Source organism: Nicotiana attenuata, unplaced genomic scaffold, assembly GCF_001879085.1.
Source record: "Nicotiana attenuata strain UT unplaced genomic scaffold, NIATTr2, whole genome shotgun sequence".
In the NCBI taxonomy this organism is placed as follows: Eukaryota; Viridiplantae; Streptophyta; class Magnoliopsida; order Solanales; family Solanaceae; genus Nicotiana; species Nicotiana attenuata.
The window spans coordinates 47,507-58,908 of NW_017671048.1; positions in this window are offsets into that span (position 1 = coordinate 47,507).

The following is an 11,402-nucleotide window of genomic DNA, read 5'->3' on the forward strand; positions in this document are numbered from 1 at the left end:
GCAGCACACCAGTCAAATTCTCAGACAAAAATCACGATTAACGTCAAATATCACTACTAGAAAATAGAGCTACGGGAACGGTTTTAAAATCGCTGCCATAGATAGTAAAACTGTTGCAACATACGTATTGCAACGGTTTTTGAGGCGTTCCACCAGGTCGCGTGTCAATAGAGCTGTTGCAACGGTTTCTAGCAACGATTGCACAACCGTTCCAATAAGTTCGTTATTGCAACGGTTTTTAAAGCGTTGTCATAGGACAGTATATTGCAACGGTTATATAGTCAAATGGAACGGTTTAAAATCGTTGCGATATCATTCTATGCAATGATATGTGAGGCTATTGCAACGGTTATTAAGAGCTAAGATAAAATTATTAAGAGCTACTGCAACGGTTATTAGGAGCTATTGCAATCGTATATAATGAAATATAATATCTTAAAACTAATATAAATCACAAAGGAAATACTCAACAATAAAATTGAATCCAACATATTCAACTATTATTATTATTCATATATAAAAGCAAAATATATAATATTGCTAGACAATTCAAGAGTTAATACATAAGATTGCGAAATAATTTAAAATACAAGATTCTAGAACATCTTAAAGTTTATGAGCGATCAACCTATACTCTTCAGTAAGGTCTTCACCGTGTTCATCTACCCTTGTTCATTTGCTTCACTTGCAAAACCATCAAAAATCCAATCATTAGATTTGATTACATACAATTAATTAAAAAATAAAAGGCAGAAAATAAATTTAGTTGAATGATAAAATATAAATAGTGAGGTCCAAGCCAAGATAAGCATTGCTCTTGTGGAATAGGGTAGAGTTTCAAACTGTACCAAGCAATATTTCTTCTAGGCAATAAAAGAGTTATTTATTGGAAGTATGCTAAAATTCTTTTCTAGAATTACCTGGAATCCAGGAAAAAAATTTATCAAATGGTATTTATATATAAAAAAAAAGAGTATATATATATATATATATATATATATATATATATATATATATATAGATATGTGTGTGTGTGTGTGTGTATATATATATATGAGGAAAAAATTAGAAAAAAATTGGGTATCAACAGTTGCCCCTCTTTACCCAGGAATGATGAAGAATTATCAGGTAAAGAAATGATGATCGATTTTGACCGAATGGGATAATTTTAAAAATAGAGGCCGAATTCTGGTTGCTGAGTTGCCTACATATCCCTGGTTTTACAGGAATCAGGCCATGTGTAGTTCTGGATCCAACGGTGAACGAAACCGACGGAGTTGTTATAGGAATGGTTGTACACTTCGGAAAAAGTTCTTTTGGGAAGGATTGTATCGGATGGATTTATGCGGAGTTATTAATGTGAATTTGAAACGTAGCGGATGTGTTTTAGAGCAAGTAAGCATAGAGTAAGAAGCGAGAATTGATGATGGTTTATTAAGTTTAAAACATTTGCAGAATGTGGACGTTATGAATGGAAACCGGAGCGAAGATTGCTCCCGTTTGAAGAACGGTTACTTCTTGAATTACCTTCAAAACTTAAAGCACGACGAATGCAAGCATATATGGGTTATTGCGACAATTTATACATGAAGCAAATTCCCTTTGGACCATGAGGGTTGTCTTTGGACGGTGAGGATGGTGTCTTTAGACCATGACATCCCGGGCCATGAATCATGTGATAAGGGATTCGCAGGCCATGAAATGATGTTATCAGGCCATGAGAATGGTGCCTCTAAACCATGACGCCTTTTACTAATGATGTGCAATATTGAGAGATCCTCAGGTAATGACATGGTGTCTTTGGGCTATGAGGATAACGCCTTCGGCCTATGACGACTTTGGATAATATGGCAATTTTTCAGCCCATGAAATGCAGAGATATTATGATGGATCATATAAGAAAAACAAGACAGAGCTTAGCCTTGCATAAGATTGCGACAGAGCTTAGGCCCGGGAAGGCGAAATAGTGCTAGATTTCAAGTGGCATAGCTTTTGGTATTAGACAAGGAAAGGCAGAGCTTAGCCTCATGCAGTTGGGGAGGAAATGCTTAGCCTTATGCAAGAAAGGGAGACAGGGCTTAGTCTCATGCGATGGAAGGCAGTGCTTAGCCTTATGCAGTTGAGGAGGCAGGGCTTAGCCTCATGCAAGAAGAGGAGACAAGGCTTGGTCTCATGCAACAAAAGGCAATGCCTAGCCTTATGCAGTTGAGGAGGCAGGGCTTAGCTTCATGCAAAAAGAGGAGACAGGGCTTAGTCTTGTGCAACGAAGGGCAACTCTTGGCCCTATACAGGCTGAGGAGGCAGAGCTTAGCCTTATGCAAGAAGAGGAGACAGGGCTTAGTCTCATGCAACGAAAGGCTTGCTTAGCCTTATTGAGTTGAGGAGGCAAGGCTTAGCCTCATGCAAGAAGAGGAGACAGGGCTTAGTCTCATGTAACGAAAGGCAATTCTTAGCCTTATGCAGTTGAGGAGGCAAGGCTTAGCCTCATGCAAGAAGAGGAGACATGACTTAGTCTCATGCAACGAAAGTCAATGCTTAGTCTCAATGGGAGGAAAGGCAGTGCTTAACCTTATGCAGTTAGGGAGGCAGGGCTTAGCCTTATGCAAAATGGACACGATGCTTAGTCTCATGCAAGGGAAGGCAATGCTTAGCCTTATGCAATTAAGGAGGCAGGGCTTAGCCTCATGCAAAAATGGAAACAATGCTTAGTATCAATGCAAGGAAAGGCAGTGCTTAGACTTATGCAGTTTGGGAGGCAGGGTTTAACCTCATGCAAATAGGAGATAGATGGAAAAGTAAAGTATTTCTTAGCTGAAGATGTTCATGCTAGATAATTTGTTGTATTGAGGGCCGCATTTTGATGTATCTGCGAGTTTCCTTGTCTTATTGTACCTGCATTCAAAGAAATGTTTGTGAGTGCTGTGGTGGGAAGGTCGGTTCGTGCTTTTGTATTTTGCTTTGCCTGTGCTCCTATCTTGAGATCTTGTTCGAGTTACCCTGGGTAACACCTGGCTGCCATAGAAATAAAAACTTCAGCAGAAGATGCTAAAGTTATTTAGTTCATTTGTAAAAACTTCAGCACTAAAATAGCTAAAGTTTTTTTGTTTTTTTGTCTTGGATTCATTAGTTTTTTCATAAAAGTTTTTCAAAACCTTCAGCAGAAGATGCTGAAGTTATTTAGTTCATTTGTAAAAACATCAGCACTAAAATTAAAGTTTTCGAAAGATATGCATGCATTTGATAAATATAGTTGTTTGAAAACATAGTAGTATGCAATATTAAATAAATCAGATGAACTAGTAACCACAACACTTTTAGAGACATTGCGACTTCCTTGCAATAGAATTTTGAAGGTCCTTCTCAAAATTCTGCCACCAGTTTTTGGTTGTGGGATAATGGAAATTTTATTAAATTGTGACCGAACCCACATGGCTGCCTACATATCCCCTTTTAAATGGGAATCAGTTCAAGCGTAGTTTAGTTACATCAGATGAAGAAATGTAAATAATTTAAACATTGTATATCTTGACTGTGTCCGGATTGATAGGATTTGGCCAAACTTCTCCATCCATTTCTGCGAGTATGAGTGCTCCTCCTGTTAGTACTCGACAAATCATGTAGAGCCCTTTCCAATTTGGTGAAAATTTCCTTTGGCCTCTTCTAGATGTAGGAAGATCCGCTTCAGCACCAGCTGCCCCGGTGCGAACTGTTTGGGTTTATGAGTTTCTATTTTATAGGGGCCATATTAGATTGTTAGGTAGTTTATGAGCTACGGTAGATGTGCTCAACCCGGCCATATCATCATAAGACCATGCAAAGATATCTTCGTATTCTTTTAGGAAACGGGTGTACTCTTCTTTCTCTGATGGTGACAGGTGGATGCTTATGCGAGTTTCTTCGACTGTTTCAGAATCTCCCAAGTTGACTATCTCGGTTTCGTCCAAATTTGACTTAGGCTTATTCTAAAAAATTTCCATATCTCTGACAATTTCCTCAGGGATTATATCTTCTTCTATTTCCTCTGAATCACTATCCTTATGTTGTATTGTCTCATTACATGTCACAGTTGTTGGTTCATCAGGATTAATAATAATAATGTTGTAGAGAGAAAAATGTAAAGGATAATAGTAAATACTTAAAACAACAATTCATTAGAGAAACATTAAAACAAGTATGGCTCGATGACTCGAGCAATTATTTCAAAACGAAATGCGTCCAAGACAAAATACCGAAAACGTCTTGAATGCTAAAAAATTGCTTTTAAAAAATAGATCATGCTAATTACCAGGAAACCCAGGAACTCGACGGGTTCGGGATGGTGCAGCAGTCCAGTTCTTAAGAACAGCTCCCTTTCCTGCGGTCTGAATTGTAAGGTCTTCCTCCTCCTCCTCCTCAACTATGCATTGCAGTCCATGTCTTCATTGTCCAGAAATACATTCCTCAGTCCAGCTAAAGCTTCATCTTCTTCAGATCCCCATATCACGTCAGCTTGTTGAAATGTCTAGCGCAAATGCGGTATAGGTTGTTCAAAAGGGTAATAAGGACCACGCCATGGTGGCAACCAATCATTGTACTCCTGCCAGGTGTACTGATATCCAAGTCCAAAGGTTGTACTACAACGTTTTGGTTGTATTGTCTTAGTGATACCCTGGAGATTCTTGCTAATACCTTTACTGGGTTCATACCCTGTCCATAATAGTATGCTTTCAATCTTATTACTCCACCACTTGTCTTTCTCGATTGCATTGACGCGCTCGATGCGATGGTAAGTTTCTCCACCCTTCATCTTTCTATTCTCGACAACCGAAACAGTTTGTTTTGTGTAAATGGGATTACTTCTGTCTCCATGAATGATGACTTCCTGATGATTCCATTCGAACTTCACGGCCTGCTGTAGCGTAGAAGCTACGACTCCAGCAGCATGTATCTGAAAGTACAAGAGGGGGGTAAATTGTAGATAATTAAAGTTAATCGTTAACAAGTTGACTTAAAACTTAAGTAGTCAACTAAATATGGCAATCTTGCAGATATAGTAATTCGAGGTAATAAGCAGAAAGTAAATGCAAAAATTTAAAGACACCAGGAATTTTTATACTGGTTCGGATTCAATGTGAATCCAAATCCAGTCCCCTTGGGTTGCAAGGGATTTCTCGTCAAGTGAATAAGTTTTCTTTCGAGTACAGATTTGAGAATGTCGCTCAGTTTCTCTAGCACTCGTTTGATACAATGCCTCACCAGTTGTATGCCCTCTTTCTATCCCTGACTTGTTACACAGCAGATCTATATATGCTACTATGCTTGTTTGCAGTAGAATGAAGAGAATTATTTTGGTTTGATCAAAGTATACTAAGGATGGAGTTACACTGTGAATTTATACAAGGATCAATGGTGAAGGCTTGTCAACCTAAGGGTTTTGATCCTTGGAAAGAGTTGATTCTTTCCAAGAATAAAGAACTATCCGTTGCTTCTCTTCAGACCTTTTCCTTCGGCAGATAACGGGTTTGACAGGATTCTTCCTTGATTGTTGGACCTTCCAATCTAGACCGCCATCCGGATCTTATAGCTTCAATAGTTCATCAGTGATTTGATCGGACTCATCAATCACAGATTGCGTTGAATCTTTATTCCATTATGGCAGATTTGATTTCCCAAAATCATGGAGCCAATCCTGATTTGCTGATATAGTACTGTTTCTTTCCTTGTACATCGTAAGTATTTCAGGCAGCTTCCCTTCTGAATGATTTCCTTCCTTGTTCGACATAGCCGTTTCAATAGTTCCTTTTTACTTCTTTGAACTCCTGCACATGCATATTAATTGCATCATTAAAATATGATCTAACAGTATCCAAGGTCGTCCCAACAGCAGATTGTATGTGGCGAATATATGTCCAATACTTGAAACTGAACATCAAACAAAGTTGGACCCATTTGTAGACAGGTTTATTTCCCCGATCGTAGCACTTTGGGACCCATCAAATGCTTTCACATTCATAATTCCTGCTCGTATCTCATGCAAGCCTTTACCCAACCTCTTCAAAGTGGTCAACAGACAAATGTTAATGCTTGAACCCCCGTCTATTAGGACTCTGGCTATGAATTCATCCTCAAATATTAATGTGATGTGCAGTGCCCTATTGTGACTCAACCCTTCTGGTGGCAACTCGTGTTCGTGAAAAGTGATCTTGTGGCTTTCCAGTGCTTATCCCACCATATTAGCCATTTCTCCACTAGTGATATTATTGGTTACATATGCTTCATTAAACACTTTCATCAATGCATTCCTATGTGTCTTATAATTCTATAGTAGTGATATAATGCATATTTGAGCAAGGGTTTTGTTCAGGTGATCAACCACAGAATACTCTCTTGCTTGCACCTTTCTCCAAAGATCGTCTGGGCCAGTTTCAATGATAGGTTGTATAGGAGCGGCTTCTTTACTCGTTCCTCCAAAATGCTCGGGTGTGTATACCCTGCCGGTCCTAGTCATGCCTTGTCCGGCACCTGTTTGTTCCATTTTTCCTTTTCCTTTTCTTCTTGCCTCTGCCGCACAGTCCTATGGCATAGCATTAAAATTAAAGGACGGTGTGGGTGCTACCATCACAGTGAAGGGTGTGGTTACTGCCACCTCAAACAAAGCTGGTGCGGCTGGGGGCATTATTGCTTTAACCTCAAATGGAGTTGGCGCGGCTATTTCAATCTCAATTGGCAACTGAATCTGCACTATAATAGGTGTGAGAGTGACTTGTGGTATTTTAGATTCATCCCCTTCACGAATGAGTCCAATTGATCCTTCCGGATCCTATTCTCCATCAATTTTGATCACATTTACCCCTTCGCCTCTATGGTCCAGGAGGGGGTTGTTGCAGATATTTGGTGCAGCCTCTTTTGCTTGTATAACCTTGGTGTCAGTCAACGTCTGGATCTTATCCTTCAAAGTACGACATTCATCGATAGTATGACCCTTCATGTCGTAGTGATAGGCATATGTCTTGTTCGGATTAACCCATTGGGAAGAGTTTTCCATAGTAACAGCGGGAATGGGGTGACATAATCGGCAGCCTTCAGTCTTTCATACAACTGATCGATGGGTTCAGCAATATTGTATGGGTGGTCTGCGGTCGAAATTTGGTCTGGGTTTTTGGTAGTTTTGGCGGGCTGGTAGTGGTGAGTGGTAGTATACATGTTGGGTTTTATAGGTATGGTAAGTGGCGGCGGGTTGTTGGTATCTGGGAGGTGAAGGATGATATGTGGGTGGTGGTGTTTGGTATGTGAGGGGAGATTTCGGTCCCTGGGCTACCATTACTGCACCAACTTCTTTCTTCTTAGAGATACCTCCTGACTGCAAGGCTTTGTTTGTAGCTTGGAGTGCCTCAAAGTTTGTCACCATTCCGCTTTTAATTCCTTCTTCTATTCTTTCTCCTAATTTGATGATGTTAGAGAACTTATGGTTTTCAATAACCATCAACCTTTCATAGTATTGCGGATCTTGAGCTCTGACGAAGAACTTGTTCATATGTTCTTCGTCCAGCGCTGACCTTACCTTTACAGCTTTCGACCTCCACCGAGTAGCATACTCATGGAAAGTTTCTTTTCGTTTCTTCTTAAGATTCTGATGTAGAAGACATCTGGCGCATTTTCTGTATTGAACCTAAACTGATCAATAAAATCTGACGCCATGCTTACCCAATTAACCTATTTCATTGGGTTTTGACTTATGAACCAGGACAGAGCGTCTCTAGTGAGGATCCTCATGGATAGCTTCATGCGAATTCTTTCATCTTTACCAACCCATACAAGCTTGTCACAGTATGTTCTCAAGTGTACCTTTGGATCACCTGTCCCATCGAACATCTTGGACTTAGGAGGCTTGTAACACTCTGATAGTTCTACGTTCGGCTGAATACACAAATCTTCATAATTCAAACCTTCGATGCCTTTACCGCCCTCAATACCCTGAACTCGACTAGTAAGCTTCTTGAGCTCCTCTGCCTTGTCCTTAATAAGCAGGTCCTTCTCGGTGGACTTTTGTATGTATAAGGTATGTTGTGGGCTTTGGGGTAAGGTTTCTGCGTATATGGGGTTGCTTTGATGGGCTCCGGGAATTTGGGCATAGCGGTGGTCGTTGGTTGAGTTTTGAGGATTGGGGGTAAGTTGTGGTGCGTTCTGAGGAGTATGATAGGTAGTGGTTTGTGGATACTGGGTTGGCTGATGCTGATGTTGTGGAGGAGTTGGTACTGGTGGAGAATTGGGATTTTGAGGCGGTGTGGCGTATTGGTGAGGTGCGGGAGGATTTTGTTGGCTTTGTGTGTTCTAGGGAGATGCTGGGTTTTTGATATTTTGCTGGTTGATGTCGGGGACGTTAAGGGTAAGGGAAAGGTTTACCAAGTTCCGAACCTGCTCAAGTTCCCATTGTAACTCTAGTATCATTCCTTCCAACCGTAATATGAAATCATTCTATGCTGGAGTACTTCGACCATCTAAAGTTTCGACATTCTCTTCATGCATAGCATTGTCTTTCCTGATATTGCTTGTATCATCCATTCTGGCTTTTCCCTTGCTTTTAGGATCGTTCGGGGGAGGAGGAGGTGAAGGACCTCTAGATCTGGTATGATATGTTGATGATGCAAGTATGCACGAACCAACCTTAGGGGATAGGAATAAACAAATAATGAAAAGAGGAAAACAAAAGGTAAACAAGTCAGTGAGGAGTATTAAAAGGATGTTTGCGGTATTTAAACACATAATGAGGAATTATAAATTCGCGTCATAATTTAGGGACCTCATTGCGCCCGAGGTAGACCTAAGCGACATATAGATTTAGAGAAAATTGATGCCAATAATTGCGTCATTTCATTAATATGATAAATAAACCAAATCTCTATTAAAACGACAATGATTATGAAGAGTTACTAGTGGAATTTGCCTTATTACAACCAAACCCTAAAACGAGTCTAGACAGAAAGTAAAACATAATTCCTAATCTATTTGGTCCCAGAGGGACCTTCACCATGCTTGGCCTTCTTTGTTCCATCGATCAAGTTCCCCAGGTCGCGCATGTCCAGCAGCAGATACGCCCTTGCTACGAGCCCTCCTTCATTTGCATCCATGTTTTGATAGCCTGCTACCCTGTTTCTCATCTTCCCTTGAAGCTCCATAAGCCCCTACTCTAAATACTCCAACCTCTCTATTGATTTAGTAGTGATTCCTCTCCTTTCATTGATTGCTTCCATATCTACTTTATGTTGTTCAGAATGTCTGCCTTCAGATTCAAAATCCTTTTGTGTAACCTCCTATATTTCATTGTGCCTCGGCAGCGTCGTCTATGACCCTATTTTCCAAATCAATCCCTTGCTTGACTTCTCCTGCTATGTCATTGACCAACCATGATGGGTAGAAACACATATGGCCAACATGGTACCGATCGCTCGATGGTATCCTTTTCCACAATGACTTTTAGATGGCACATGTGTTGTGCCTCGTACTTGAATGGAATAGCATCACCTTGGAAATCTGCTTTGTAGTCAACCATCTTGGAAACACGGGGTATGACTTAGTTCCTCCCAGCTTGCCTCATGACTCTGATAGGAGCATAAGGATAAATACCCCTTAATCCGACTAGCACTAGATGAGGAACATCTCTTGACCTGATGATGAACTCGCTAGTAGAGAACCATTCAAACATCCAATGGACCTCGTCGTCAATAAAATTTCTAAAGAAGTGTACCCAGCCCACAACATTTTCTGGTTGTGCAAACCTATACGGGATAAAAGCCATTCTTTTCGGGTGGGGAAAAGCTTTGTGATCATTCCATGGTCGCCGCGGAAATTCTTGCCGGTATTGTCCCCTTTGAAGATGTTCCAACAACCATATCTGTAGTAGCAAATTAAAACCCTCAAAATGCCTATATCCTTTCTTGCAGCGGTCCAAAGCTCGGTATATCTCTGCTACGATCATTGGACAATAGTGTAGGTTTATCCCTCAATTCCTTCCATTAGGGTCTTGGTATCAATAGTTAAACGAGTGTGAATCCTTTCTCCTTGCATTGGGAATACCAATATCCCCAGAAAATTGAAATGAATACAAAAACTCGACAGTGGGTCCAACCCAAATAAGTAATGGCAAGCTCAATCATGGTAAAGGCGGTAAGATTTGTTGTGCCCATAACGTTCGTAAAGGAAGTCGAAGGGTATATAAGACTTCTTCAGGCAGACTAACTCATCATTCTTTCTCAAACCCATCATTTTGAGAAACCCTCTAGAAGTGCAGTTTTCCGGTACCAATAGACCAAGGCTATCCCAGGGAATTCTAGTAAAACCCTTTATTTCCTCTAGAAGAGGAGTCATTTCTATATCACGGAAATGGAAACCAGCGCTCTTTTCATCCCAGGACATAGTAGCGGCCTCGATCAGTACATTGTTTGGCTGAACGTCTAGCAAAGAAGGTAAGTTCATAAGAACTCTTTACACATGGTTGTTTTCACTTGGTGCGAGATTTTCCCACCAATCCAACAGCAAAGGTAGGATATTCCGAACCATGCCGAACCTGGGGACCTCGTGCCTCATTTCTGCAAAACAAGTAGAGTTAGCCCTTTCCTCCTCCAAACTTGGCTATTTACACGTTAATGATCAACATATTGGCATGTTTTCTCCGAATAATGCACAGATCGGGATTTTGTCCATTGGGATTATGGAAGTGCCGGCGGACTTTGGACAAGGCTTGTCTTAGCGAGTTATTGCGCGGACAACGTTCTAACTTATACTATGTTTAGACATGATGCATGCACAGTTGATTTTAGAATGGGGTTTCTAGAAGAGTCTAGACTGGTACCCTCAAGTGGAAAACATGAGAGGGAAAGGCACAGAACCATCGATTGCACCGCTGATCGACTAGTTTTATCGCAAATAAGCATTTCCAAATTTAAAGGGTGGTTTAAGAAGAACGCGGACACTAATCAAGTGCCACTATGGTATTAATACGCACGACTGGAATACGATGTGGAGCATGCTTTATGCAGGGATAAAATAAAACGTTGTCAAGTATTTTTGCATGTTGAAAGCAGTAAATGCAGTATTGTAAAGACATAAAAGAAAGGAAAACAAGGAAGAAGTTAGTACGCACAATGTGGAAATGGTAACAAAGTAAACGAGATAGTAAGGGTGGGGAGAGACATGATGTAGCGATTCTCAAAATGTCTAAAGGAAGGCACATGTTATGAGCAAACTAAGCACAGATTTACATGCGAGTTTAAATAAAAGGAATACGGGGAAAATGGGGTACAGGTAGCAAAAAGGAAAAGAGAGTGGGATATTCATGTAACAGCAAAGATAATAAAACATTTACCAGGGATGACTAATTCATATAGGCCAAGTTCACTTATGGTAAGAGCCTAAAAATCCCCAGC